This window comes from Nothoprocta perdicaria, unplaced genomic scaffold, assembly GCF_003342845.1.
Source record: "Nothoprocta perdicaria isolate Ctin4 unplaced genomic scaffold, notPer1 scaffold_0, whole genome shotgun sequence".
Classification (NCBI taxonomy): domain Eukaryota; kingdom Metazoa; phylum Chordata; class Aves; order Tinamiformes; family Tinamidae; genus Nothoprocta; species Nothoprocta perdicaria.
The window spans coordinates 14353055-14380262 of NW_020454092.1; the positions used below are offsets into that span (position 1 = coordinate 14353055).

General features: G+C 46.2%; 2 long non-coding RNA genes across 3 annotated transcripts; both read left to right on the forward strand.

The window, feature by feature from the left end:
- The first annotated feature begins 4187 nt into the window (after positions 1-4187).
- Positions 4188-26608, forward strand: LOC112942743. 2 transcript variants are annotated; one of them, XR_003248442.1, is made up of 5 exons: positions 4188-4207; positions 21322-21440; positions 22945-23169; positions 24543-24632; positions 24994-26608. It is a non-coding gene; the product is annotated as an uncharacterized LOC112942743 (long non-coding RNA). The 2 variants fall into 2 exon arrangements; XR_003248440.1 differs by lacking the exon at positions 22945-23169.
- On the forward strand, positions 11349-17266 carry LOC112942754. Its single transcript, XR_003248447.1, has 3 exons — positions 11349-11390; positions 14542-14895; positions 16939-17266. It is a non-coding gene; the product is annotated as an uncharacterized LOC112942754 (long non-coding RNA).
- Positions 26609-27208: the final 600 nt, after the last annotated feature.

The window sequence follows — 27208 nt, forward strand, 5'->3', positions numbered from 1 at the left end:
GGCTGGTGATCACCTGCTGTAGATGTATCTTGGGTGCCTTTGAGAAGGAAGCCAAACCGAAGCAGGTCACTGATCCAATAACAACCAAGTGACTGGCTTTGCTGTCAACACAGGCAGTTGTCCTGCTTGGGTCCAGTGGGCACACTATGAGCCAAAGTTGTTGATGGGGAGGAGAATTGGTCTGTGGATTCCTTGTTCCATATCACGGTGTTACAGCCCAGTGACGCTGGGGCAGTGGCAAACTTGCATGCCTGACTGATGGGTATCAATCAGATCCACCTGCAACAACTTGTGTGTGAAGACCCCTATGTTATTGAGGAGTGTGTTGAAGGGAAGGCATTTCAGACACTTCTAACTTGCAAAATTCATTCTTTAAGCCAAAAATTGCAAGGTCTTAATCAGGACAACAGACTAGAAGTCTGAGGAGCAGCTGTGGATTCCCAGCGTTTGACATTACATCTTTTGAGGCACTTATTACCCATGTTATAACATGGAAAAAAAAATACCCTGTAAGAACACCAAGTGAGGCAGGAGAAAAGCCCAGGAGTCTGACAGCTGGACTGTAGTGTCCACCCTGCTGTAGTGTCTCCAAGGAGATCCCAATGCAGGGACCATCTGGTTGTGACCCCTGAAACCCAGACCCTGGTGTGTTTGAGAAATGCCAAACAAATCCAGCGTATTGAAGGAAACCCAAGCAGAGTCCTCAGTGAGAACTTAGGGAGGTTGTGGAGTCTCCTACTCTGGAGGTCTTCAAAACCCGCCTGGATGCCACCCTGTGCCACATGCTCTAGGTGTGCCTGCTTGAGCAGGAAGGTTGGACTAGATGATCTGTAGAGGTCCCTTCCAACCTTAAATATTCTGTGAATCTGTGATTCTGTGAATCTGTGACTCATAATGGGACCAAACCTGTACTTTCATGCCTGATAACAAGAGGCTTGGAGAAATCATGATCACAAGCCAGCAGGAGCCGGGCCAAGGCTTAGGCTAAACAGCACTTCATTGCGTCAGGGGTTAGAGCAAGGAGAGATCATCCATGTGAAAAGGGCAGCAGGCCAGTCACACAGAGGCACACAGTCTGTGTCCACAAAGCGATAATGCGGCTTAGCGATGAAATCCCCCAGCAGCCTGCACAAAACCCGCTCTAATTCAACCTGCATGTTTATTTAAGGAGATGCTCATTTCCTGCAGCCTGGCTTCCCCAGGTCCAGTGACCATATAATCACCTGTCAAGTGCTTTGAGCAGTGACAGACCGGAGGAGGGAGCACAGAGTGAGGAGGAATTATCGCTCCAGGTGATTTTTAATATCCAAGAGGCAGTGGCAGACAGGAGAGTGATAGGGAAGTGTGGACATTGGCAGGTATCTGCCAGGAGCTGTCTGTCCTAAAGGCAAACAGATGGGCTATGCAACACACGTTTCAGCGGGAAAGTAACCTGCAACATAACATTCCAGGGGAAAAAAGCACCTAAGGATGAAGATATGTCCAAGGGGGAAAGGAGAGGGAGGTGTCTCTGCAGAATATGAGGGACAGTTTGAGCCAATTGACTGGGCTTAAAGAGGCTATTTGACTTGGGATAAGGAAAGACTGGCCGGAGTCGGGCCTGCTGAGGCCAGACTGCCACAAATTTTGTCCAAGGAGAGTGGAAATGGTCCCTGGGCAGTGCTTTGGGTTGGGGTGCAGATTCCCTCTCCCTGCTCTATTCTGCAACGTTGGGATCTAACTCCTTTCTGTGGTGTCTGAAACTGAAATATAGGAAGTAGTGGCTGAATCTACAGGAAAAATCATTTGCTGTGAAGGTGACTGAGCACTGGAACCAGTTGCCCAGAGAGGCTGTGGATGGAGTCTCCATCCTTAAAGATACTGAAAAGCTGTTTGGTCAGGTTCTGCTAAGCTAGGCTGCTCTAGGTGACCCTGCTTGAACAGGGACACTGCACTAGCTGATCTCTAGACATCCTTTTGAACCTCAAACACTGTGCGATTCTGTGATGTCTGGTGACTAGAGGTTACTAGGAAGTGTTTTTCACAGCTCCTGCACCACTGCAATCCTCTTAATTCTTTGCTTTTTATAGTGGCCACATGCACCTTAAGGGGCCCAGCTGATAAAGAAACTCCTAGAAGAGTTTACTGATATAAGCAGAGATTGTTGCAAAAGCTCTCGACAGCTTATCTTCCCTTTTTGTTTTGGCTGTAGAACCTCAAGCTTTGTACACGTACATTCAGGATTCTCATTAGTGAGAGCCTCTTTCCATACCCTGTGTAAGGATTAAAATCAGCTTCCTCACACTTGAGCTCAGCAGGACCTTTCTTATCTGCTTGTAACCCCTTGTTCCAGTCTGAAGAACTGGATGGCTTAAGGGATATTCCTCCCCATGGCCCCACTTCTAAAACTATCATTTCAGGGCAGTGTAAACTTTTGTTTGAGCTTCTCTTATCTGCAGCCTCAGCAGTGAAGTGTAAGACATAGGGTTGGGATGCCAGGTTCCCTAGACATTCCCTAACCAGGTGCTTCATTTGCATCTGTGCTGTGTTACAATGCAGTAGATATAGAGCACATTTTGGCCTTCTCCCACATAAAATATGACCCACTGAAAGCATCTCAGTGTTGGCATTTAATAGATCCAAGAAACTGAGTCACCTGTGCTCTGAATCTCCAAGTTTAGCATTTCAGTTCAAACAGTGGCTAAACTACAGAGACTCTTCACTTAGTATCATTTCCATAACCTGGGTGAATTTGCCTGGCAAATGTCAGTGCAACCAGTCCCACTGGTGAATCCTTCCTGAAACACAAAACCCATTTTTTAAGTGAACTCCCCAACTTCTGCCATGACCTTGGGAGATGCTGATCATAATTTGCTTCCTCTCCCCTACCCCCGAACCATCCAGGAAAAGATGTTCAGCCTCCAGGGCTGAATGCATTTTGGAAATTAGTTTTTAAATATATTTTGGAAATTATTTTTCTATTTCATTACTCTGCCCAGCATCTCTGAAAAGGTATCTAATGACAAGGAAGTTAATCTTTCACGCCCATTTATTGCTGCTTGGCAATATATTATCAGCAAAAGATAGGGAACACCCCTTACTATCTTTGATTTATTTCTACTTGCATATTTTAATGGCCTCCGGCTGCTGCCCAAATACCCTCTCTCTAAACACAACTGTTTTTTGTAAAGCAAATTTCCCCTGAGCACTTAGAGACCTTAATTGCCCTGACAAGCCTCACTTGGGCCTCCCAGCTGCACATCCTCTGCACCTTGGCCTGGGGTTCCTACTTAAATTCAGGGTGCAGGTGCTTGTTCTGGGCTCTGTTGTGGGTATATCTGTTCTCAGGCCTCTCTACTAAGGTAGAGTCAGAATAGCTGGACCTTAGGCATATGTTGAAGCTACTCCTGTTTCCCTTCATGAAGCTTGAGCTGGCACTGTAAGTAGCTTGTCTCTGTCTTGTACTGCTCCTGACTGGTGTCCCTGGATGGACCTTGTATCTAATTTATTGCCTTATCTTATCTGAGTTTGTTAATGGACAGGCCAGCACTTGGTTCTGTGTGCTCTGGTTGGTGCATGTGCTGTGTGTAGCTGCAGCTCCTCCCCTTCTTTTCTTTAAAAAAGCAGCAGCCTCCTGCTGTTCCCAGGTATCTGAGCCTGCTTGTTTTCCTCAACTGAATCCTGACTGGTAAAAGACAGAGGAGATTGGTTTTTATTTGGAAAAATGAAGAACTTGCCCATATAACATGTCAACAACTGAAATGCTTTGTTCCTTGGGCTGTTGGGTACAGACTGGGTTCTGGTTCAGAAATGACTTTCCTGGGCTTTCATGTTAGCAGGCAGCAAGTCCTAAATGGCTGCTGTTGTCCAGCGTTGCTCTAGATGGATGTGTAAGGCAAACAGTTAGATAGACATGGGTACAAAAAAAGGAAAGATGTAATGTAGGAACGAATGGATGGGTTTACAAGTAGAAGGATGTGTAACATGGATGGTTTAAGGCCTCTGACTCAATTACAGGGTCTCTTGTTCTATTTAAGTGCCTGGGGCTTTGTGCCTAATGTTTCTGAAATAACATGAAAAACTCCTACCTGATTCCAGCAGAGTTTCTGCAGTTACCATCACTGTCTCCATCTATGTATTTTTGAATTCATCTGTCCTGTTCATAATAGGATCTGGCCAAGGAGGGGGATGTCCTGACCTGGCAGAGGAGTGCATGCTCTGACCTAAGGTACCTGACTTTCTCTTGGATCTATTTCTGTCTACTAATATACATTAGTCTCAATTTCCAGAGCATGCTGAGATCCTGCTTTCTGGTTCTTTTGTCTCCTCATCCCCTCCCAATATGGTATTGTGTAATCTGAAAAGGAGTGAGCAGAAAGGTTAAACCAGTAACTGGCATCTAGTGAGAAAGCCATTCCATAACAGCACTGGGGAGTATATTGTTTTGACAGAGCTGGTTTCAGGTTGCCTTTCTTCCTCCATCTTCTTGGGAATGTGGCAATATTATGAGATGCTGGTTTGCAGATTATTCTGTGTGTATTCCCTCTGGTGCCTGTCTCATAAGGTCCTTTGCTGCTTCCAGCTGCAATGTGGAAAGAGAGACTGTGCAGTGAAACATAACAGTTGGTGGGCTCTGAGTCACCAACTTGGCCCCTTTCTGCTGCCAAGCATGCCTAATGTGGGGAAACGGGACTCCATCTTAAGTACCATATACTTGGCTTCTAGAATAACAGTTGGAGATCTGAGTGGTTTTGATCAGATGTTTGAGGTCTAGTGTTTCTGTAGGGACCCCCCTTTCTTTTAAGGGAAGTGCCCAGCAGAGATTGAGATGAGGGCGTAAATTCTCTCAGATCTTGTGCCTTGTTTGTCTAGCAGGGTTTATCTAACAGAGTTGTGGGGAAGGCAAGCTATTCCTGGGGAATAGTCTCAGGAAGAGGGGCAAATGACAAAATACAGAAGGTGTTGGAGTGCTTGGTTTAAGGCCAGATAGAGGTAGGTTGTTTTTGACATCTCAATCTAATTCACTCAACACAGATCTTCAGGGTTGTTCACAAGAGGTTTAGTAAGCTGAGATGGCATCCCAGTCCTTCCTGAGGACCTGGAGGCCTCCTCTTGGAGCTGAGATCACAAATGATGAGACACGGACAGCTGACGTGTCTGGGTTCTGTTCTTTTTAAAGTAGGTTGGTTAACCCATCACCTCCTCAATGTAAGGGGTAGAGCCCTTGGGGCACCAGCTGCAGGCCCTACCCTACTCTGTGAGGATGAGCAAGTACCACTCCCACTACGTGAGCCACGCCAAGTCCTTGGCTGTTTAAGGTGTACGAAGTTTCTTGCCTGAGAAGATTCTGTGATGGGACTTGCAGGTTAGAAAGGTTGTCTTCCCAAGCTAGGAGTCCACAGGTCTTAACGGAGTTGGAGCCTTCTCTGTTTGTACTCCTATCTATTCAGGTTAAACACTACTGAGCAGCTCAGACTCATGTGCTCTGGTTCACAGCCTACCACTTCAGTAGGGAGGTTGTAAGAAGATACGCAGTTTTTCTTCTTTCACTGTGGACTCCCCACATCACCTCTTACTTGCCAGCCAGTGGAGTGTGTTGTTCATAATCTCTCTGATATGAAATACCTTTCTGATTTTTCTTTTTCATTTACCTTCCTTCCCTCCCACTGAGGGCTTTCTAGTGCCTCCCTGGTTCACTTATAATCAGATCAGCTCCCTGCAGGGATCTGCAGAGGGACACTCATCCACATGGTCTAACTGATTGCATTTGTTTCAACACAGGCTGATTGTGAAGAGGTTTTCTCAGGGCTATATGGGAGCTTTGCCTTTGGAAATGGAAATGCCCTGCTAGTTCAATGACTAATCACAGCATTTTGATGAGCCCTGGCTGAGCTTTGCCTAGAGGTTCTTTGTTGGGAGGAGGATGGTGTCTTCCAGGTAGTGTGTCACCTTAGTTTGTGGCTGGGACAGTTACTAGATACAGGATGAAAGATGAAAAGGTGCAAACTTGAATCTGAAGCCAGATGCACTTGAGTTCTGTGGCCTGTCCTCTTCTTTGGGATTGGGCATGCCTGTGGCTGCCTTACTATTTGCTGCTTCTGCAGTTTCCCATTTGAATGGCTGGAGGCCAGATTAGAATTGATCTTTAACAACTCTCACATGGTTCCATGGGGCACTTTCCTCATGACTTACTGAAACTGTTCTAACTTATAAAGCTATGTCCAGCCATATCCTGAATTACTCATTCTTCTGTTTCCAGTAGCCCTCCAACCACCTGCTCAGACCACCCAGGACATGGAAGGGTGGCAGCAGCCTTGAGCCACGGGCCTAGCCTCTAGTTTGGCTGAAGCTTTCCAGCAGGGTTGAAGTTGAGGCCTGCTAGGTGGCCGGGCCCCACCTCAAGGGTAGAGCTCATCTCTTGGGCTCCTTGTTTCATGGGCTTTCCTCACTTTCTCCAGAACAATGAGAATTTCCAGTGCTGCAGAAGTTAGTCTGCTGCTTTTCCCCAGTAGGAAAATGTGTTCATTAAAACACTGTCCCTCATACATTTTCCAGCTAGGTGTATTCCCCCAGTGGGTTTTCCCTGTTTTTTTCAAGTCAACAAAGCCTAGGCCTTCTCCCACTGAGTTCAGCTGCCAACTGCTGTTTCTATAGCAACATCTTCTCCAGGAGCCTGAAATCCCTTTGTAAACACAGTTTGAGGATATGCCCATGAACACATGGTATGGGAGTGCAGACAGCAGGTGCCCCAGAGGGGCACCCAGCAAAGTTGAGAGTCTTTGTGTATCAGTTTAGCTTTGCAGGCATCTCTGAGAGGTTTGTTGTTGCCAGCCCAGCTGGTGTTTTGATGACAGTCCTGCTGCTTTGTGCTTGGAAGAGAAGGGTGAGAAGACCTGTTGCACATCTGAGTGGTTATGGCTGTGGGTAATTGGAGGGCCTTCATGGTGTGGAGCAGGTACCTCTTCAGTCCTTGTCTGCCTCCTGGCAGCCTTTATCCAAAGAAACAGTGATCTAATGCCTGTGGAAACCAATGGGAAAAGTCCCTTGAGATGAATGGGAGTGGATCAGGAATGGGATGAGGAAGGCCTAACGTATGTGGTTTCCACATTCCTTTTCTCACTCCCCTGCCCTGATCAACTCTCCAACAAGTATCTGCAGCCAAATGATGTGCCATTGGGGTAAAAATAGAGGCAATGGGTTCAAATATGGTCTCAAATTAGTGATTTTTATTTTTTATTTTTTCTTATGAAGTCCTCCTGAGTAAATCCAACATGGGGCTAATTTCTCCTGCACAGAACTTTGCTGTTTCCCGGGGAACCTAGAGTCCTTTCTCTGCTTGTGGTACTTTATTGCATAATGTTGAATGCATTTGCTAATGCATATCTTTGCATGTGAAGACACCAAAAATGGATTAATACAAACTAAAGCTGATCAGAGACAAGTCTACCTTTAGTAATATAGATATTCATCTAGGGCTTGATTGTTTATGTACCTGGAATGTAGTGGCTTTCTCAAACTGTATGGGACTACTCAGGCATATCTTTCTATGCTTGTGTATATGGAATTTCCTCTAAGAATTCAGGCCAAAAACTATTTCCCTTCCTTGTGCATAGAATACAAGAAGGGGATGGAATATGACCTACATGGTTGTGCTGAAGAAGGTTTCTGGTCCACTGTCGTCACTGTGACCAGCAAGCAATGACCAGATACCCACACTGAGTTGAGGTGACAGGAAAGCAATTTTTTCCCAGAGAAAAAAATGTATTCAAGTGCTTAGAATTGGATATTTTAGCAAAAGGCATCTATCAAAGTGTCAACTTCTATTGTCCCCAAGCAGACATGGCTGACTGTACACCTGAATTACCAGAGTCAAGCTGCTGGATTACTTGAACCACATCAGAAGAAAAATCTCCATCCACAATTTCTCCTTAATAAACCCTTTCTGGAATTCTTAATACTGATGGTGCTTGCCTGTGCAGATAATTTGGTTTAGCCACTGCCCAGGTCAGTGGTTGTGGCAAAGTTGAGTGAATGGGTTTGAGGAGAGGGAAGTTATGAGTGTTTTGGCACTTAATTGCTTTCATGAAAGGGAGCAGAAGGCTGGGGGAGAGCAGCCTCCCTGGTGTAGGTATGCAAGGCAATTGACTGGCAATTATGCTGATTATTCATCTTTTAACTGGAAGGAGGAAAACTCTGGAGGAGGCTGAGATTGCTAATTTTCCTCCTGAGACAGGTGCAGAAAGGTCTCTTAGAGCAAAATCCATCCTCTGGAGAGCTCTCCTTCAGCCTAGTTGAGGCAGCTCAAATAACACAAACCCAGGAAACTGATCCTGGAGTTAATGTCACTTGGCAAGGTGACAGTATTGTCTCCGCATAGACATGGAGCTACCTTTGTGACAGTTGAGGAGCTCCCCAAGCCATGCCTCAGTTTACCCTTTCCCCTGTGGGATGGATCTAGCAGTCTCCTCAAACAGGCTTGAGAATGGATTGTTCTGCAAAGCAGGGGACAGTCACCTCTAGGTGACAAGATCCTCTCTGCCTAACTAGTGTGGGGCCTTTCCCAGGCAGCCCTCGCTGCAGGGAGCTGTGTTTATTCATCAGGAGCTTTGTCTGCTGCGAGCAGCTTGCAGGAGGGCAAGGGGGAAGAGACAGTTGTTGCTGGGAGACAGGGAATGACAAGGGTTGAAGTCATCTCCCTGTTTTTTCTCAGTCTTGCAACTGTCTGTACCTGTGAAAAATGGACTCAGAGTAAAGATATAGGAGAGGGATGTGTGAAAACGTTGACCTTGGAGACGCTGGAAGTGTGACTGTTTTGGTGACTTCATTTATTTTGCTGCTTTGCTTAAATATAAGGGTGTTGCCGTTTGGTTTACACTTACCTTCTGGCCAGGTTTTAGTTTTCTGCCTCTGGTGTGGATTTTCTTTTGCTATAATTTTATTTCCGTTGTGGCTTATTGCCTTAGAGACCCTTCCTCAATGCAGACCTTGTAGGTCCTAGAGAAAGAAAGAAAAAAACAAAGTAGGTTTCTGTCCTGAGGAACAGGGAAGATCCTGCTGCCCACAGGGAATTGCTGGGTTTGGCCAAATGATTCCAAAGTTACAAGGGTGGATTGACATGCAGGCAGTTACATGTATGGCATGCTGCTGTATTTTTTCAGAAAACGCAGTTAATAACAGTAATAAAGCCAGCAGCTTTACTGCTATTATGATGGATCAGCATGCTGTCATGCTCTGATGGCAAAACACTTCAATCCAGGCATGCAGAGGTGATGGCTACAAGGAGAGACATATGTTCCTGGTGTATTATTTCTATTGTTACTAATAGCAGTGTTTTTAAAAGCCTTTCATTTCCTGATCACACCTTTAAGTGACAAAAACCTGTGTCTGTACAATGAGGGGGCATGAGAGATGAAAAGAAGGCAGGAGGTTGGGACAACCTTTCAGACAGCTGCTGCTTAAACTCGCTGTCTGCTGGTGAAGTGAGTTGTGCTATTGAGAACTTGGTGTCCCTGCAAAACTACTTCATGTTTAACCTTCTGTGGCTGCTAGCTGCATGAAGGTTGTGCTGAGAAAGTCCTGCCATCTTGGTTAGCTTCTCATATGAGCTGTTGTGAAGATCTGCATGGATTTTAGCAGATTAACCAAGCCCTTTCTGTGTTGATTTTTTTTCAAGCAAGAAGTGACTTAGCTGTTTTCTTTGCTTCCCTGAGTGCCACCGTTGACATGCACCTGTCTCCTGAAGCCTAGAGCTCCATGCCACCCATCTACCAGAGGCACAAGGTGGAGGGGTGATGCTGAATCTTTCCATGCTGCCCTCAGCTGGGTCAGTTCTGCCTAGCCAAAGCAAGCAGGGGGTTGCATTTGCTGCCTGTTGCGAGTGGGGTGTTTTTAGGGATGCAGAACTGTGCTTCCCTTTGTCCAAATCTCTGCTTTTTCCTGAGGGTTGTTCAGCTCCTGTCTGCAAGGGGTGACCAGACATTCTCCATCCATGCCAGGCTCACCTCAGGCATCCTATGGATGGGATGTGCTGTTGCTATGTTGACTGGCTTGGTAGTAAGAACCTCTGGCCTTAATTGAGCCCCATTAAGTTGTCAGGTATCTCCTGTGGGTTAAGAACAGTCCTTGTCAGGCCCGAGAGTTTGCCCGGGGTCTATTAGCTTGGGAATGCAACAATTTCCAAGCCCTCAGTTATGTGCTTGGAAATCATCATAGGCTGTTGAATCCAAGATTTTTCTCAGGAAAGATCAGATGGAAACAGTGATCTCGGTGCTGAGACTTTTGGCATGACACCTTCTGTCTCTAAGCATGAGAGAAGTGTCATCCAGCAATGCCAGCAGAGTGCACCTGGGTCTAGGCAGCTCAATTTCAAATTGCTGATGTTTTGTAATAGGGGATGGCTTTCTGCTTTTCTCAAGGGTCGAAGGAAGAGCAATCTCTCCTGAAGATCAAAACAAAGTAGATTGGAGTGAGAGTTGAGCCCTGTATAAGCTTTGCCCCCTCTAGGGAAGCAGAGGGATACACATATTTGCTCTCCCTTTTCAAAGAAAAGGTGAAGGAGGCAGGTTTGGAGGCAGCAAGGCAGAGTTCAGGACAGAGCTACGTGTGTGGGTGGAAGCACTGACAACCAAGAGACCTCCAGTCTAATAGAAAATGCAGTCTGATGTCTGTGTCTAACAGATTAGTGGTTTCAATGCTGACAAATGCGTGGAGAAAATGCCCCAATCCAGCAACTGTTCCATGCAAGATCAGTTCCCAACATGAGAGCAAGGGGCCTGCTTGTGTGTTTAAAGCTAAATGTGCACCTAAGCTTTGGCTGAAGCAGAACCAACCATTAAAGGAGGGTGATGCCCAGCCCTAGTCTGCAAAGTCTTCCCCTTATCAATCTCCCAGTGGTAAATCTAAGGTTTTTCTTTCTGGGGTGTTTGTAGAGGGGCACTGCTCCTGGGCCAAGGCCTGTTGGAGCTGAATATGCAATATCACTGTCCTCTGACCTTCACGAGCCATAGCCAGTGTGTTTGCTTCTGTTTGAACTGCAGGTCAAAGCAAAAGTGACAGCTGCCTTGATGTGCAAAGTGCTTGGAGCACCAGCTGGAAGTGCTGAAGGAAGAAAGAAACCAGTTTTGTTTGAGTGGAGTAAATGGGAAAGGAGACTTCAAAAAAAAAGCATCCTGGCATGTTGATATGCTGCATTGGTTTCAGTGATCAAAGGTGACAGTGATACTAGGAGAGGAGCTGCTTTAAATAAGTGGGTTTCATCTTAATTGCATCTTTCCTAATGCCTGTGTAACTGTTGTGTGAGAAATCTTCCTGAGCCAGAGTCTGACTGACAGGGTGGAGCCACTGTCTGTGATATCAAGAGGGGAAGGGGGAGAGTGGTGCTGTATCCAAGCTTGAAGGAAGGCTGAGATCAGGTGGGTCACAGGTGTGTGTGTGTGTCCCTTACAGGCATCTGTCCTGAAGTCTGTGCTTCAAGATCTCTTGGGGAGAGGTGTCCAGAGGATGGACCTCCAGGGAAAAGCAGCAGCTTATGCAGGAAGGCACTAGGGACTGCAGGCAGCCCATGGGGAATTGTTTGCTGTTGTACCTGTGAGGGAGAAAGGGATAAGACCAGTGGTGCCTTTGCTACTTGCTTGGTCAGGTTCACGGCCTGCCACAGGCAGGGCTTGGAGCTTCCTCAGGCTCCTGGGCTGAGCCTTCTTGGTCCCTCTAGCCAAGAGGTTTCTCCAAGTGCCTGTCCCCATGCAGCTTGGAGATGTCCCATGCAAACAGAGCTGGGCCACTGCACTGCTTGCAGGAACAGATGTGCAGGGCACCAGGAAGCCTGCTGGGGACTTGGGCAATAACCCTCTAGTCCTTAAAGCCCCTGGCTTCTGTCCTTTCCCCAGGCTCTATCCCCTCTGTTTGTTTTGAGCTGATGATATGGGCCCTTGTGCACAGAAATAGTCTTTTGGCTCCTTCCCTGTCTTAGATATGAAAGCAAGCTGATGGAGCACAGAGAAATTATCTAGTGTGGAATAGCAGGGATGAGCAGGATGTAGGGGTGTAAGGGTAAGGATGACTTCTGCTTCCATAAAGCCCTAGGGCTGAACCTCCCATGGGAATACAATTTCACTGCCGTAAATACCTTCTTCTGGCTAACCCTGCCTGCAGCCAGACTGAGGATGAAACACTCCAGAGTGACTCTGACTCCATCACAGATCCAGGACATTCCTCTGCCAAGTCAGTGGTGATGGGAAAAGCAAGGTGGTCCCAGGGGCACAGCTGACAAGGGCACGGGGTGCTGGCTTGCTTAGCGCAAGCTGCCGTGGGGGTTGATGGGCTTCAAAGAGGCTGAAAAAGCAGTTTTGGACAGGTTATGAAGTATTTGCTGTCTTTTGACTTTCGCCTGCTGGCAAAAATGTGCTTTTCAAGGAATATTATTTTGCAGCAGCTGTCCTGTGGCTGTTGGGTTGGGTATGAAGCTGTCATGACAGTGAAGATGCTTGTTCATTTTGCTCTGCTATACTCAGTCAGCCTCCCCATTGCCTATATCCAGAGCTTACAGATCACGAGAGACTGGAGTGAAGGTCCAAGCTCCTGTGTGGGGGCTGTCCCCCCCTCTTGCCTTGCAATATCTCAGTGCCTTGGGTCAGATCCCAGCTGAGCTGCCCGTTTGGCTGGGCTGGGTGTGGGAATGCAGCACGAGTCAAAGGCAGCCCCGCTCTGCGTGCTGGAGGAGGATGGGGACAGTTACATAAGCTGACACGCTGTCCTCCAGCCCGCTCCCGAATCGGCATTCATGCTGCACAGCCCCATTATTGGGCTTGCAAATGACACTAATTTCCCTTCCCAAGCCCTCCCTATAATTTAGCAGCGATGTCCTGTACTCGGATATTATTAGCTGTGTCTTATGTGAACGGTTGCCCTCTTTTTGTTGTGGGGAGGGGGAGATGTAATGGATTTGAGAGGCAGACCCAGCCTGAGTGCCTTCATCTTCATTTTTTAATTGACCTAGCTGGCAGGGGTTGGAATAGTATTAAATAGACTCTGCTTAAGGCAGGCTTATTCTTCCTTTTCCATCATTATCTCCTTCAAGAGGATCTCCAAACCTCTGTGCTATTGCAGAAAACTCCTTTAGGAAGGGAACTGGGCAGGCAGCAGATGATGTTGGGCTTTCAGCCTTCTAGGTAGCTGTGACCTCTTTCAAGACCCATCTCCTTATGAGGCTCAAAGCCATCCAGCTCTTTCATTCTACCCTTTCCCTTGAGGCTTTATTTTGCTAGCCCAGATACAAAGTGGCCTCAAATCTGATGTCCACACATACACATGTGCCTGTCCTACCAAGAGCAGGAGGGAAAAGAGATAAAAACTCTAGGTGTTCCTGCTTGCCCCAACCCATTGTTGTCAGTGCCATGAACAGCTTTGCATGTGCTACTTCATCTTCCTGTGTTTTGTAACATATGACTCATCTCCTAGCCAGTGTACCACACTTCCCACCATTATAGGATGCTAAAGAGAGGGCTCTTAGTGGCTTAAAAGCCTGTGCTATCAATTGGCTTCCATTCCTCCTACTTTTCCACCATAAAGCACGTGAGCCAATTGTCACATGCTTAGTCACTGCTTCTCCAGTGCTTGTCCTTACTGCAGCAAATGGAGATGAGCACAAGAGGCTTCTACACCAGCAGGGTGGTCCCTTGAGCCTCTCTAGGTTACATCAAGTAACCTGTAGCTGGCATGTGAGTGGAGGAAAGGTGGTCTTCAGGTGTAGGATGCCTAGTGGAGGAATCTATATACCATCTATACTCTTCTTTTTGCCCCTGACCACATTAGGAGGTAGTTCAGTACTTGATACCATTACTTGTCCTTTAAAAAATCTCCTGCTTTAGAAATTTCCTGCTCTCTTCTGTTGTATATGGCCAGGACCCAGTTCCCTCTGGCCAAGATCAGGGCAGAAAGGCAGAGAGTGAGACTGAATTGATAATAGATGCAATCTCTTGTTTGCTGGCGCTGGAGGAGGCTATTTTAAATTTGGCTTTGTCTCCTCTGACACTGAAGAGAAAATGCTCTCATTCCTCCCACATAGGCATCAGGATTCATCCTGGCTATAGATGAGGAATCAATGCTCTAGCATTGTTAACTTTCTCTGTGTAGCTGTATTCAGCAGTGCCATGGATTTGCCAAAGGGATTTGCATCTGGCTGAGTAAACATTAGACTTTAGAGAGTGAATCTCTTAGAAGATCATTAAAGACTTAGAAAACCGTCTTCTGTTGACCCTGTTCTTTCTGATTACCACCTTTCCTTGAACATGTGCTCAGCTCAAAGCAGGGATCGTAGAGGTTGTCTCTCAGCTCAGTTTCAGCAAGAAAGTAGAATTCTTGATGGTAATTAAAAAAAACTAAGGCTTTGCTACAGGCCTTCTCCACTGGTAACCTAGGAACTTATTAATGAAACCTTTTCTAAGCTTCAGATTTTTAAACCAGGAAGAGTTGTTAAGCTAGGCTCTGTAACAAAGCGAGGGGAAACTCCCCACCTAGACTGGGTTGGTTTGACTTGTGCTGTTATTTCATCTGGCTTTGATTCAGCTCTCATGAGAAGATACCTCAGCTGGACCCTGCTCCTGCCCTTCATCACCTGAGTTGATCTACCAAGTGGCTTCAAAGCTTTGGTGTTCAGCAGAGATCTCTTTGAAGCTTCCTGTGTTCACCTGAGGTTGCAAAAAATGAATGAAGAGAACTAACTCAATGGGCTTTTTTGAAACATCTGATGGAGATGACCTCTACTAGTTCCATGAGGGCTCACCAGTGTATCTCCTGGGGGCTTTGGGAGGATTCACCAAACTCCTCTTGAGAGGATTCAAGCTGTGGGAGTAGAGGGCAAAGCACTAGCCCCAAGGAAGCCCTGGCAAGGGAGCATATGGTGGCCTGTGAGATCTTAAGGTAGGTTCCTGGTGCTCAGCTGAAGGAGTTTCTGAGGAAGGGCTGGAAGATGGGGAGGGTCTCATGAAGATCAGCTGTGCTGAGGTTTTGTTCTATGCAAGGTGGAGGAGTAAAGAGTTGGAGAAGCCTGAACATGCCCGACCCACCTAAAACCCAGTGTTTTCCAAGAGCCTTCTGCTGTGGAGGACTTCTCAGTGCTACCTGAGACACCTTGCAGCTAGGTATCTCCCAGCACAATCCAGATAACAGGGTGGAATTCTCTCTGTGTTCACTGGTGGAAACTGGTGAAACAGCAAGTACTGTGGGGAGCAAATCTGGAAGAGCCTTTTCAGCAGCAGAGCTGAGACCTGGCTCCCTGCAGCAGCTCAGGGCCAGCTGAGAGGCTGCTCGCCTGAGTAGACAGTCTTTTCAAGACACTGCTCTTGTTGGAGCAGGTTATAAGCCTGCAAAAGAAAGCCATCTGTCTGAGTTGAAGACATCAAAAGCTGGAGAATCCACTGCTTTCTGGGCAGATTGTTCCAGCAGTTGGTCCTTACTGGAAAAATACCAAAAAAAACACCTGTTTACAGTTTTTGGCTTTGAAATGTGGATGTAGATATTTATACATGATACCCAGGTCACCTAATTTCCCTCTCTGGAGGGTGATTGATTACAGGAAGTTGAACTAGGGCCAAGAAGGGCAAAGGGAGGAGTAGCAGGAGACTGGTGCCAGGAGAGCCTGCTTGGTGTTGCTGTGTGATATCAAAGCTGTTCAAAAATGTCCATCTGGAGGGATGTGGTGGTGTCAGCACCTCTTTCCTGGCTGAGAAGCTGCTGGAGGCTGGATTAGGACTAGTTTCACTAGCTCTTGGTATATTAAGAAACCTCTGAAATAAGCAAGCAAGCGCATGGAGGAGACAAGCTCTCATCAGTGATTATCACGGCTCTGATCAGGGCTGCTCTGTAATTGCATCGCCGTTGTCAGCAGTCACGAGAAGCTCTTCTCTGCTGCTGAAACCAGCTGGGGTGCCCCTTGGTGGAGGGGGAGCCCTGGGCCAGCCCTCGCTGCGTCCCCTGCCTCTGACCTGCCTGTCAGCAAAGGCAATTGGGGTGTTGGGGTCTGGAGGCTCTGCACATCCCTGCTCTTGGGCAGATCTCTGCCAGGGCAGCGGGGTGTTGTCTGCCAGATGTGCCTCTTAACCAGGCAGATGTGCTGACTAGGCAGTAACATCTCCTGGGGACGGGCAGGTCTATCTTCTCCAAAAGTTTTGGCAAGTAGATATTGGATGTGCTGCTCTCAGGTGTGCACAAGGTGGTGGAGCAGGGTCCTGCTAAAGGGCAGGTGATGTTGCAGTGTCCTTGGCATGTCCCTAGGCTTTACAAATTGCTGGCAGGACCTGGAAAATGAGAAGGCAAATTATCCAGCTTCCTTCCTGTCTTTGTAGCCTGGCATGATGTGAGAAGAAAGATCCTACAGCTTGGGCCTGGTGTGGGGAGAAGAGGAGGCTGTCCAGAGACAGCTGGAGCATGAGGCACACGAAGGATCCCCCTCTTGTTCATTCTTCTACTCAGCCCTGACCCAAGGGGGCTTTTTTTTTGAGGAAGACTTCCTAGAGAATGTACCCCACGGAGCAGGAAGGTGGGGAGATGGCTGAGGGGAGCAGTGAGGGCAGAAAAATGAATCAGTGTCCCAGGGAAGTGGGTGGATTGGGTGGTTGCTTAGGATGCCTTCCCCTCTTGCATTTTTCAAATGTATTGAATTTTGACACACATGAAATGTCTTCTGGTCTCTTAATGACCAATACAATCCTATCATTTTTTTAATGGCTAGATTATCTAGATGTTTCTAACAGCTAGAAATTGGTTTTAATGCAGCTCCAACCATTTTTATCAGATGGGAATCTTGCCTGTTGTGCCTGGGGTTTAAAAAAATCTAAGCCTGTGGACATCACCTTCTCTTTGTTCAGAGAATAACTTCTCTCAAGGGAATTTGCACTTTTTTTGTGTCTCTTTGCCCAAGAATTCAATTTGTGATTGTTGTTGTCTTTGGATCTTATTTCACAGAATAAAAATTCCAGCTTGGGAAGAAGCAGCACTCCAAGCATGGCAGTCTTTGCAAGAGGTGATTTTTTTTCCACCTGCAGAAGAACACTTTACCAAAGCTTGTCATGTATATCCCATGACTTTTCTTTTTTTCAGTCAGGAAATAAATAACACTGACAGCCTCCTAATCTCAAATCAAATGCATCTTGATTGAGCATAACAAGGGGAAAATTGATGGGATTGATAGGAGCAGTGTCTCGGGGATGTATGTCCCCAATCCTGCCAGGCACTGAGCTCCTCCAGGGAAATCCTAGATGTTCCCTGCCCTGGATGGACAGGGAGCCCTCAGTGTCACTTGTGCAGATGCCAGGTGAGCAGCCCCTGCAGTCTCTGAACTTGTTGCACCTGGGAGGTGGTGGTTGCTCTTGCACCAGAGTGTTTCAAGCCAGGGAGGCCAATTACTTGACTCGCTGAGCAATCTGGAAGCGATTTCATGCTCCCTGGGTGTACCAAAGCCATGCTGGAGAACCCATCCTTTCAGAACACGGATGCTAGACATCAAACAGGACTTGAAGTTTACAGCATTTAATTTCCCATTTAGCTGAGGCAATTAAAAACATCACCATATAGCACAGCTGATTTCCCCCTGCATTTTTATTTGCTTGTGACATTAAAGAGTGGCTCAGAAGCAATTACATCCATCCCGCAGCAGCGTCCTACTGCAGCGTGAACAAACCTGGCTGCTTGCCTTGTCAAGGGCATCTGAACATCTCTGCAATTACACAGCCCCAAAAGCTTGGGCTCTAGGAGGGTGCCTTGGCCCCTCTGAAGAACAAGGCAGCCCTGAAAGGACAGCACAGGCTCCAGGAGACAGCATTGCTAATCTCCATAGGAGGTGGCTATTCTCCTATTGATGTAGACAAGGCAGGGAGAGAAGGAGGATAAAAGTGATTCTTTTGGACAGTGCTGCTGGTGGGGGTGGGAGGATGCAGAGAAGGTGAAGTCAGACTCTTCTTGGAGGTGCCATGTGGAAGAAAGGTGATGCACAATCTGCAACAAATAAAATTCTGGTTGCATATTAGCATAAAATAATATACCCTGAGAGCAGTCACAGGCTGGCAGAGGGGTCCTGAGAAGCTGGGGAATCACCATCCTTAGAGATACTCAAAAGTTGCCTGGACAAGGCCTTGGGCAGTGCATTCTAAGCTGCCTCTGTTTTGAGGTAGGTTGAACCAGAGACCTCCAGAGGTTCTTTCCAGCCTGATTTCTGTAGTCCAATGAATAAGTCATGTCTGGGCACAATACCAACAAGACTGAGGGATCCAGTCCTCATGTTAATGGTCAGGGTTATGCACAATGGGAGTGCAACTAGGAATATTTGCCTTCACCTCCTGCTGATGGATATATCCTACTAGAGATGGGACCAGAGCTTTCCTGTGCCTTTCTGGAGTGTTTTCTCCATGCTTGTGTGCAGATGTGGTTGTGATTGGATCTACTGGGTGGAGGCCAGCTGGTGCTTGCAGCCTCCTTGGCCAGTGCTGGAGAGATGGGGAGTGCTGGTGCCCTTCCTTGAACTTGGCTGCTGGGGAGTTGCTCTTGTCTGAAGGGGACGCAGACCGTGTGGCAGCATCTGTGCTTTGCACAAGGCAGCATTGACAGCGATAAGTATCTGGAGAAGGTGGCAGTCTGTTTTGGCCTAGATATTGCATGTGTGTTTCAAGGTTCCAGCTTCTCCTTTCCAAAATGGGGAGTAAATGCCACGTGGGGAACACATGGATGACTGTATATAGGCTGGGAGAGGTTCAGATTTGATGGAGAAGGCTGCCAAGTTCCTACCTACTGAAGGTAGAATAGAAATAATCCAGCTCTTCACCAGCATACAAAGTGTGCTCCCCTCTGGCTGGCCGTTTCCTGCTCCATAACGCTTTCTTAGGCTGCATCTTGGTGTTTACTGTCCATGTTGGTGCCTGTGGGACTTGAAAGTGAGATTTGTTCCATTCAGTTATCTCGGGGAGCTGTAAAACTCCTCGGCAGAGGTGGCTGTTTCATTCCATTTGTTCCCCAGCAGCCGACAGGTTTTTAACCAAGTAATTAAGGGTTGGTTTTGTGTGTACCTGCGAATCAACCAGTGAGGCAGAGATAAGGTAATAGCAACACAGCAGGTACCCCACTGTTATTTGTGGCTATGAATTAATCAGAGGCACTACAGCTCTGCGAACAGTGCATTGATCATTTGCTCCAACAATATCAGCTAGCTATGCTCTTTCCCCCTCTATAAATACTTTGGAGATTGCAGACTTAATGAGTACAAGTCCAGGCTCTTCCCAGAACACTAATAGCATCCATTTTAAAGTGCCCAGCCCTGTATTTTTGTGAACAGTCCCTCACTGTTAACAACCCAATTCTGGGGTTTGCTAAGAGACTGAACTCTCCATTTCACAGGAGACCCCAAGCTGTTTCCTCAGGGTCCAGGGAGGATTAAAAATAGCTGCAAGCGAATGGTGCTCACTTGATGAATAAGGTTTTGATGCTGTCCTGCAGTGGCTGCCACCTGGCACTGTCTTCTTTAAGAGCTGTATCATGGATTTTGTGAAAACTTGTGGTTTTGGCAAAGTCTAAGGGATAAGTATCTCACCACCTTTACTTATTTTTGAAGGTCTGTGGTGATGGGGTGGAAAAAGCCCCACACTGGGAAATGAGGTCAGATTGCCGTTAATGATTCTGAGAGAGAGGAGAGTGGCAGGGAAAGAGGAGGAGAAAAAGTGGATAATTAGTTTTTTGAAGCCAAGCATAGTTTTCTGAATGTTTAAAATACCATCTCTTGGGTGAGGGAAGGAAGAAGATTCAAGACTGACCATTGCTTTTCCCAAGGCAGGGCAAGCCTATGCTTTGGGGGCTCTAACTCTCTATATAGTTAGTCTAAGGATCCTGTCTCTGCCTGCAGACCACAGTGCTTCTAAAAGCTCACAGGGGAATTAAACCTTTCTCTGTCCACCAGATAGCAACACCTCATGGGGCTGGTATAAAACCTTGCTGGTGCATTTAATATGGGATCTTCTTAGGTGAACAACAGACACATTCCCCAACATCTACCCCCGAGAATGTGAATGGCCAACTCTGAGATGCAAAATCCCTACAAGATGCATGAAAGAAAGAGGCCAAAATTAATGTGTCCTGCCCTTTTCTGCTCCATGACGCAGGAACTGGTGGCATGTTGGGCACAAATGGGTCCTGCAGCCAACACGCACAGCAGCAAGCCCCCTCAGCCATGGTATGAGTGCAGTGGGGACAGGATGACACCAACTCGTGCAAAACCAGGCTCTGTCACTTGTGCTTTGCAGAAAACCAGCACTGATGGGGCTGAGTAAGCAGCCTGAGGTACATGCCCAGCAGGAGCTTCTCCATCTGAAGCCCATCAGATGAGCAGGGATGCAGATGGGCCGGCAGGCCGGAGCGCTCTCCACGTGGCTGCTGTAACGTGCTCTCATCCCCGCCTAGTTTCCCAGAACTCTGATTAAACACAACTGTGCACGAGCTGCACCTTAGCAGCACGTTTCCTTCACCTCTTGGCAGATGCTTGGGAAAGAGTCCCTGATGTCAAATGCTGGTTTGGGCAACTTTTCTTTTTTTCTTAGGGAAAAAGTGGTGTACTCGAAAGGTAAGAGCAGGTTTAGAGAACAAAACTTATGCTTTGCTCAGATTCACTAGCTCTTACTGAAATCACTATGCTCCATTTTTTTTTAAGGCTTTGGGCTTTATCTGCTCTTTAAAACAGGGTTAATGATCTCTATGCATTTAGACTGGAAACTTTTCCATGTCAAACCTGTCTCCTAGTTTGTCCAGCTGGTAATTGGTAGTATAATTCTTAGATGGAAACTCTGTACGTGATGTTTTGCAAGAAACAGTAGAGAAAATTCCTCTCTGTCCCTAATGATTTGAATAGGCAGGATTATTCACTCCAGTTTCCCACCCAAACAAGTATGGGAAACAGCTGTCACAACCAATATACTGTTCAAGAGCTGAAAAATCTTTCCTACCGTGAACTGAGTTGAAAAGCTAAATATTGACTTTTGTCACACACCCAAAGTAGTTAACTCTCAGCATGGATCAAGTAACGTGTTTCCTTTTGATACGTTGGTATATTTAACTTTTTGTTTAATCTACTTTTTATTAAGTAAATTGATTTAAAATTAATAAGAAAAATTAAAAGTTTAAATTTAAAGTATGATGATGTATAAAATCAAATTTTCTTCTTATTTTTTGAAACACTTTAAAACAGAAAACTTGCCCTGATTTGTAATGCTTTTCCATGGTTTTGCATGTGAGTGATGATAGTTGTCCTGAGGAGGATTTTACAAACATTTGGCAGGGTGTCCTATGTCTGGCTTGTCCATCTTTCTGCAGATCTGGTGTCCCGTCACCTCCATCCCATGGGATGGAAGAGGGGCTGTCTGCAGGGGTGAACTTGCGCTCCCCGACTCGGGAGGAACTGAAGATGCTGCCAGCACTCAAGTCACTTAAAGGTATTTTGCTGTTTTTGGGCCAGTGCAAAGACTTGCAGCCAGTTATTTCAGCTGTTTCACTCTCCCACTCCCACCAGTGCAGCAAGCTCCTGCAGCTGAACCTTGCTCTTTCTAACCTTGCATGTTTCCTATCAGCAGGTTCTTGAGGGATTCTCCTTTTGTTTTCTTTTAAAACAGAGGTTACGCTGCTTTTCTGGGAGTTCTCTCAATACTGTGTTAACCCTGGTCATAGTTTAGGGAAGAAACACACAGAAAGGGAAAATCTGGAAAGGCTGGAAGTGTTTTCATGGCTGCAACCTGTCATGGGAGGAATGAAGTGCTCTAAGAGCACCTAACAGATGCTCCAAGGCTTGGCACGGGCCAGGAGATTTTTCATGAGAATAATAGGAGAGGTCACTGATAGAGTCTGTCAGGGGTGGTAGAGTTTATTTACTAGCAAACGCTCATTGCTGTACTGACTTTTTCCAATCAAGTGCAGTCCAAGACCATCATGACTTCAGTCCTGAGTAAGTTGTCTTATTTACCAGAGAGCACAACCTAGGAAATTCCTTCATATTTAAGTGATAAACAGTTTAATATTGGCTTCACCATAAAATAGCCCTTGAGCTAAAAAGGCCCTACTTGATTTATTTGTTAAAATCATTCCTTTATTGAATACAAACTGTGCAGTTAAAAAAAAAAAGGAAAAACAAATGACAAAAAGAGGTAGTTAAGTTAGAAACCATCGCACAGGATGGATTCATACCCTTATACTGCAGGCTTCTGAACACCACCTTGATATGTCTTTAATAGGAACCCAGCTTCTGTCCAGCTTGGGTCTATTATCCAACCTCAAGTCAAAGGCACCTAAAAATACAGTGCTGTTCTCCTTGAGTTTGCTCTTCTCGTTTATCTTCCCCTCTGCTAAAGATATGTGCTGCATGACTCATTTGCATTTGTCCAGCTTCATCTTCCAGCCACTGGCTCTTGTTCTGGCTTTCCTTGATAGATTAAAAAGCTCTTTAGAAACTGATGTTTTCCTCTGCTGACGGCACTTATGCACTGTAATCAAGTCACCTCCTGACCTCCTTTCTGATAAGCTAAATAGGCTCTTTCAAGTTCATGTTGAATTTTTTTTCCTCTTGCACTTAGATTATTTGCAAGTTCTTTCCTGCAGCGCCTAAGCTGTAGGCAGCATTCCCAGGACTCAGCCCTGTAGCTTCTAAACCAGCCGTGAGTGGAGGGAGGGAAATGTTTTAGAGGGAAAGGAAAGGTTGTCTTGTGGTTGAGCTTTGGCCTTGATGTCAGGGCATCTGAGTTCCTCTGCCAAAGCGCTGCAATCCACAGTCACCTTCATCTTTGCACCTATGCGTTGTTTCCACACAACTCATCATTTATGAAATTAGTCTATATTGCCCTCCTATTTGGGGCATGGACCATCTCAGCACGTGGGAGCCCTGATTCCAGGGCAGAGTCGCTCCTCAAAGGAAGCACACACACCACTGTATAACTGTCTTCATTGCAGTATTACAAGAACTGTCAGCATGGGGAAGAGCCTCCTTTCTACAGCCAAACGCTATCGGCTGCTAGTTTCTAGCTCCAAAATTTAGACGCTCCTCTGCTGCTCCCACTGGGTTGGTGTTTTTGTCAGCAATGAAGAAATAAGTCCCGGATTTGAAGCTGTCCCTCAGACCGTCAGATTTGGAACAACTCCACTGTCTTTTTCCAACAGCTCGGAGGCATTCAAAAGGTATTTAATTAAACTGACATCAGAGAGCTGTTAGCAAGCTTTCTCCAATTAGCAAGGTGGAGAGCGCTGGGTGCCACGGGGGGAGCGAGCAGACATGAAATGGTTTGGTTGCCTGTGCCTGCTTCGGCATCCGAGTAATTGGCACTTTTCTTCCAATTTGAGACAGAGCTCTGGGCACAGAGAGGTCACACCATTACAGTGCAATCCCATCTCATTTTCTAGTTTCCCCAGCCTATCCTTCTCTCCTGCTCTCACTTTTTAAGTATGATCAAAAATTTCCTTAGACACCCAGATCCTGTTGTGCTCTGTCAGGGCAAAAACAGAAGGAAAATTGGTGACACTCAGTATTTCTAGATACAGGATTTTAGAACTTTTAGGATCTGCATTCTCCTCTAACTGTTCTCTGTGTGTGTTGGTGTTTTTTTGAATGTGCCCCAGAATAGGACTGTCTGTACATCAACCTTGGATGGACTTTCAGCTGCTCATGCCCTCTGACTAGGAAGCAAGTTAAATGAGACCCCTATTGTGGCTTGCACTGGTGGAGGATCTGCCTCCCTGGATGTCTGCTTGACCTTGCAGGATGCCATAGGGATGAGATGTGAGAAGTGTCTCCTCAAAAGAGGCATCAGGAACCTTGCATAGTAGAGGTGCTTCCCTTGCCTCTTCCAAGGATTTGCAGGTTCTCCGGATGCTGGTTTCTGCTCTGTTGGAAATACTGGGAATGCAGCTCTGACACCAAAGGATATAGGAACAGATTTAACTTTCAAAATGAGTCAGACTTACCTCTCAGAGTCAGATCTGGGCTTCATTTTTAGCTGTGGAAATCCCAACATGGTTGTCCTGTGTGTGTGAACAATCCACCTCATTCTCCCTCCTGTTTTTAAATGCAGTTACGATCCTAACAAGAGCAAAGCAGGTGCCCGGGCTTTGTTTATTGTTTACAAATTACCAGCCAGCACCTACAAAAGACTCTAATGTGGGAGCCTGTGACAAAAGACCTCCCCTTCAGTGTGAGAACCCGTGCTGGGGCCACGCTGCTATGACAACAACATGAGGCTGCATCATTCAGGCAGACAGGACACGCACAATGGTGCGATCACCTGTTCCCACTTGTTCAAAGGAAATTTTATTAGTGCTGCAGAAAGTACATTAGAGAACAAAGCATAAAACATCCACCTATCACCCAGGCCTCTGCTAATCAATGCCAGTGCTGTCTGAGCTCTTCCTTTAGGCCACTCAGTGTTTCACACACTTGGGGACAGAGTTCAGAAACTCGTGCCTGCATTTGGAAGATCAAAAAACCCTTGATTTCTATTCAAGATGTTTGTGGCTTCTGTGTTTTGCTGAAAACATTGGTTTTTTTTAAATTTTAGACTATTCATGGTGAGTGGAGGGACAGTCCTGCAGAGAGATCATGAACGGACACACCTGAAGACAAACAATTTTTAATACAATTATTTAAGGTAATAATTAAGGAGAAAGGATGGGAGGAGAGACCAGGCCTGTGTTACAAGCACACAGGACTATGTAAGGTTTTACTTCATGGACCCATACGTATAAACTCATAGGTGTTTATGATAGGCAGGTGCTTTAGCCACAGCATCTATCCCTGTAGTCTGTTGTCCTTGCTCCATCTTTTCTTCTAGCATAGGGCACCAAAATCTTGAATATGTGATCATAAGACTACCTCATATGTCTTTTTAGCCACATAACTTCTGTATCACTGAACAAGCATAAAAAGAAAGAAAAAGGGGGGAAAAAAGTTTAGATGTGTAGATGTCTTTCCTGCATCTGTTGATATTTTTATATTTTTGCCTCCTGAAGTCTTTCATACCTTAATCCCATCCATCCAGAAGATTCCACCAGCTGTGGAAGGACTGTTCAAGTGGAAAGAAACCTTTTGTAATTGATAATCACATTCTTTTGTGAAAAGCTGGTCAAAACATTCCAAAGGACCTTTATTTTTTTTCTGATGAGCTTTTTTGTCAGGATTTCAACTCAATGAGAGAGAGAAAAAGGCAATCTCAACAGGGTGTTTACAACACTTGAAGATTTTCCACCAGAAGCATCAATGGCATGTTTATGTAACTTCAGGAATTTTCTACTGCTGCTCCTATCTGAAACTGCCTAAATAAATATTGGTTGGGTTCATCCAGAAGGTGACAGGCAGTATTGTTGGCAGCAGCTATGAGACCTGAGATGTTGTCCTCTGTGGATACTGCATCTGTATGAACGTCCCACTGAGAACAGCTCCCTTGGCTCTGTGGTGGACAGAAGATGTGGATGCTTCACTAGAGCTGTGCTGAGGCCACTCAGTCAACCACTAGTAAAACTAGTCCCAGAATAATCTGGATGCAGAAGGTTCATATGCATCTGAACCGATGTGAAACACTGATGAACGGATCTGTGCTGCAAGCTGGGGATATTCCCTATTTCAGTGACAGAGCAAATCATCTCTCACTGTTCTGCATCTCCACATAGCACCAAGTTCTGGTAGGTGCAAGAAGGGACTGCTTGAAATGCAGCTTCAGAGGACAGTGAAGAGAAACTGGGTGGAAAAGAGAAGGGTGGATCACTTAGAGGAGAAAAAAAAACGAAAAGGAAAACGGACATCTCTGTAAAGGGAGAAGAGGGGGAATGTATCCCACGGTCTAGGAAACTTGACTGTAACAGGGAAAATGGGGAAAAAAAACCAAGAGTCTATTGAAAGAAAGATTGAAACAGCTTTAGGAAGAGGAAAATGTTGCTCTAAAAAGGTATGGAATAATGAAATTTTTAGCATCTCTAGTAGAAGAAAAAAGTCACAGCTAGGAAATTCAGGTTCAGCATTGCGAGGAGAAAAAAAAAATCCCCAAAACTCTTCATGGCCAGAGGTTTTAAAGAACAGATAGAGCAAACACCTGCTCAAACTAACCTTGGAGGCTGGACTAGGTGGCTCTCCAAAGCCTCCTCCAGCCCTGCCCTGCTGGAGCTAAGAGGACGATGTTCACAGCAGGTTTATGCCCACGCTGGTTGGCAGTTTCTCACAAGACCAGGCTGCACTGTGCTTGGTAACAGGAATGTTACAAGATCAGAAGGTCTGGCAAGATTTGTGCTTGAGAAGGAGGGAAATCGTGACTGATTTGGTAGCATTTGATCCAAAAGACATCTGTAAAGAAAACTTCTGACTGTGGAGACCCTCTGCAACTGGAGCTTGCACTTCCCTCCTTTTGGAGATTCAGAAGGGGTTGGATTTCAAGCTCTGCTTTGGGCTCCATCTCTGGTGAGAAGATTGTGCTCTTGCTCCAAGGCTACATTAGAGCTGATGCTCTGGTGCTCATGGCTGTCACATCTGTGTATGGTCTTAGCTTTGCAGGTTTAAGTTACAGAGACAAATTTTAAAGCACAAACCTTGGAGACTCAAACCTATCAAAAAACAGTCCTATAACTTTGTGTTATTTAGAAATTTGCAGGACACGTAGTGGAGTCCCCTTGCACAAGATGAAGAAAACTTGTGCTTTAGCCTTTAAGCTCAGTTTCCTTCCATAGTTTGCCATCATATATCATCATTTGGAAATGCCTGACAGCTGTAGAGAACAGATCTCCTGCACATCGCTTCCCTGAACCTTTCCTTTGGCAAACAAAGCCACTGGAGGGTAATGGACACAGCGTAAAGTGTGGGGGTGGCTGTCATCCTGTAATGTCATATTACGGTGTCACCTGGCCCCCACCAGCCTGACATTAGGAAGATGGGATCTTTTCTACCCGTCTCAGCGGATGAAGGGGACACACACACAGAACAAAGAACTAAATAAACCAACGTGGCCAAAAGCAGACATGCTGTCACACCTCCAAGGGGAAAATGGATACAGGTTCCTGCTTCTGTTTCAAAATCAATTTCAAGCCTGCTTCATGAAACAAGTGGCATAATGGGCATTAGGTCTGGCCGCAGAACCTGCCGTTCCCGGGATGATGGATGGAAATGAGCACAATTACCTGGGCGCTGGGGCTGGTACACGGCCTTTCTGTTCGGCAGGCTCTGGATGGCCTTCCCGTCAGC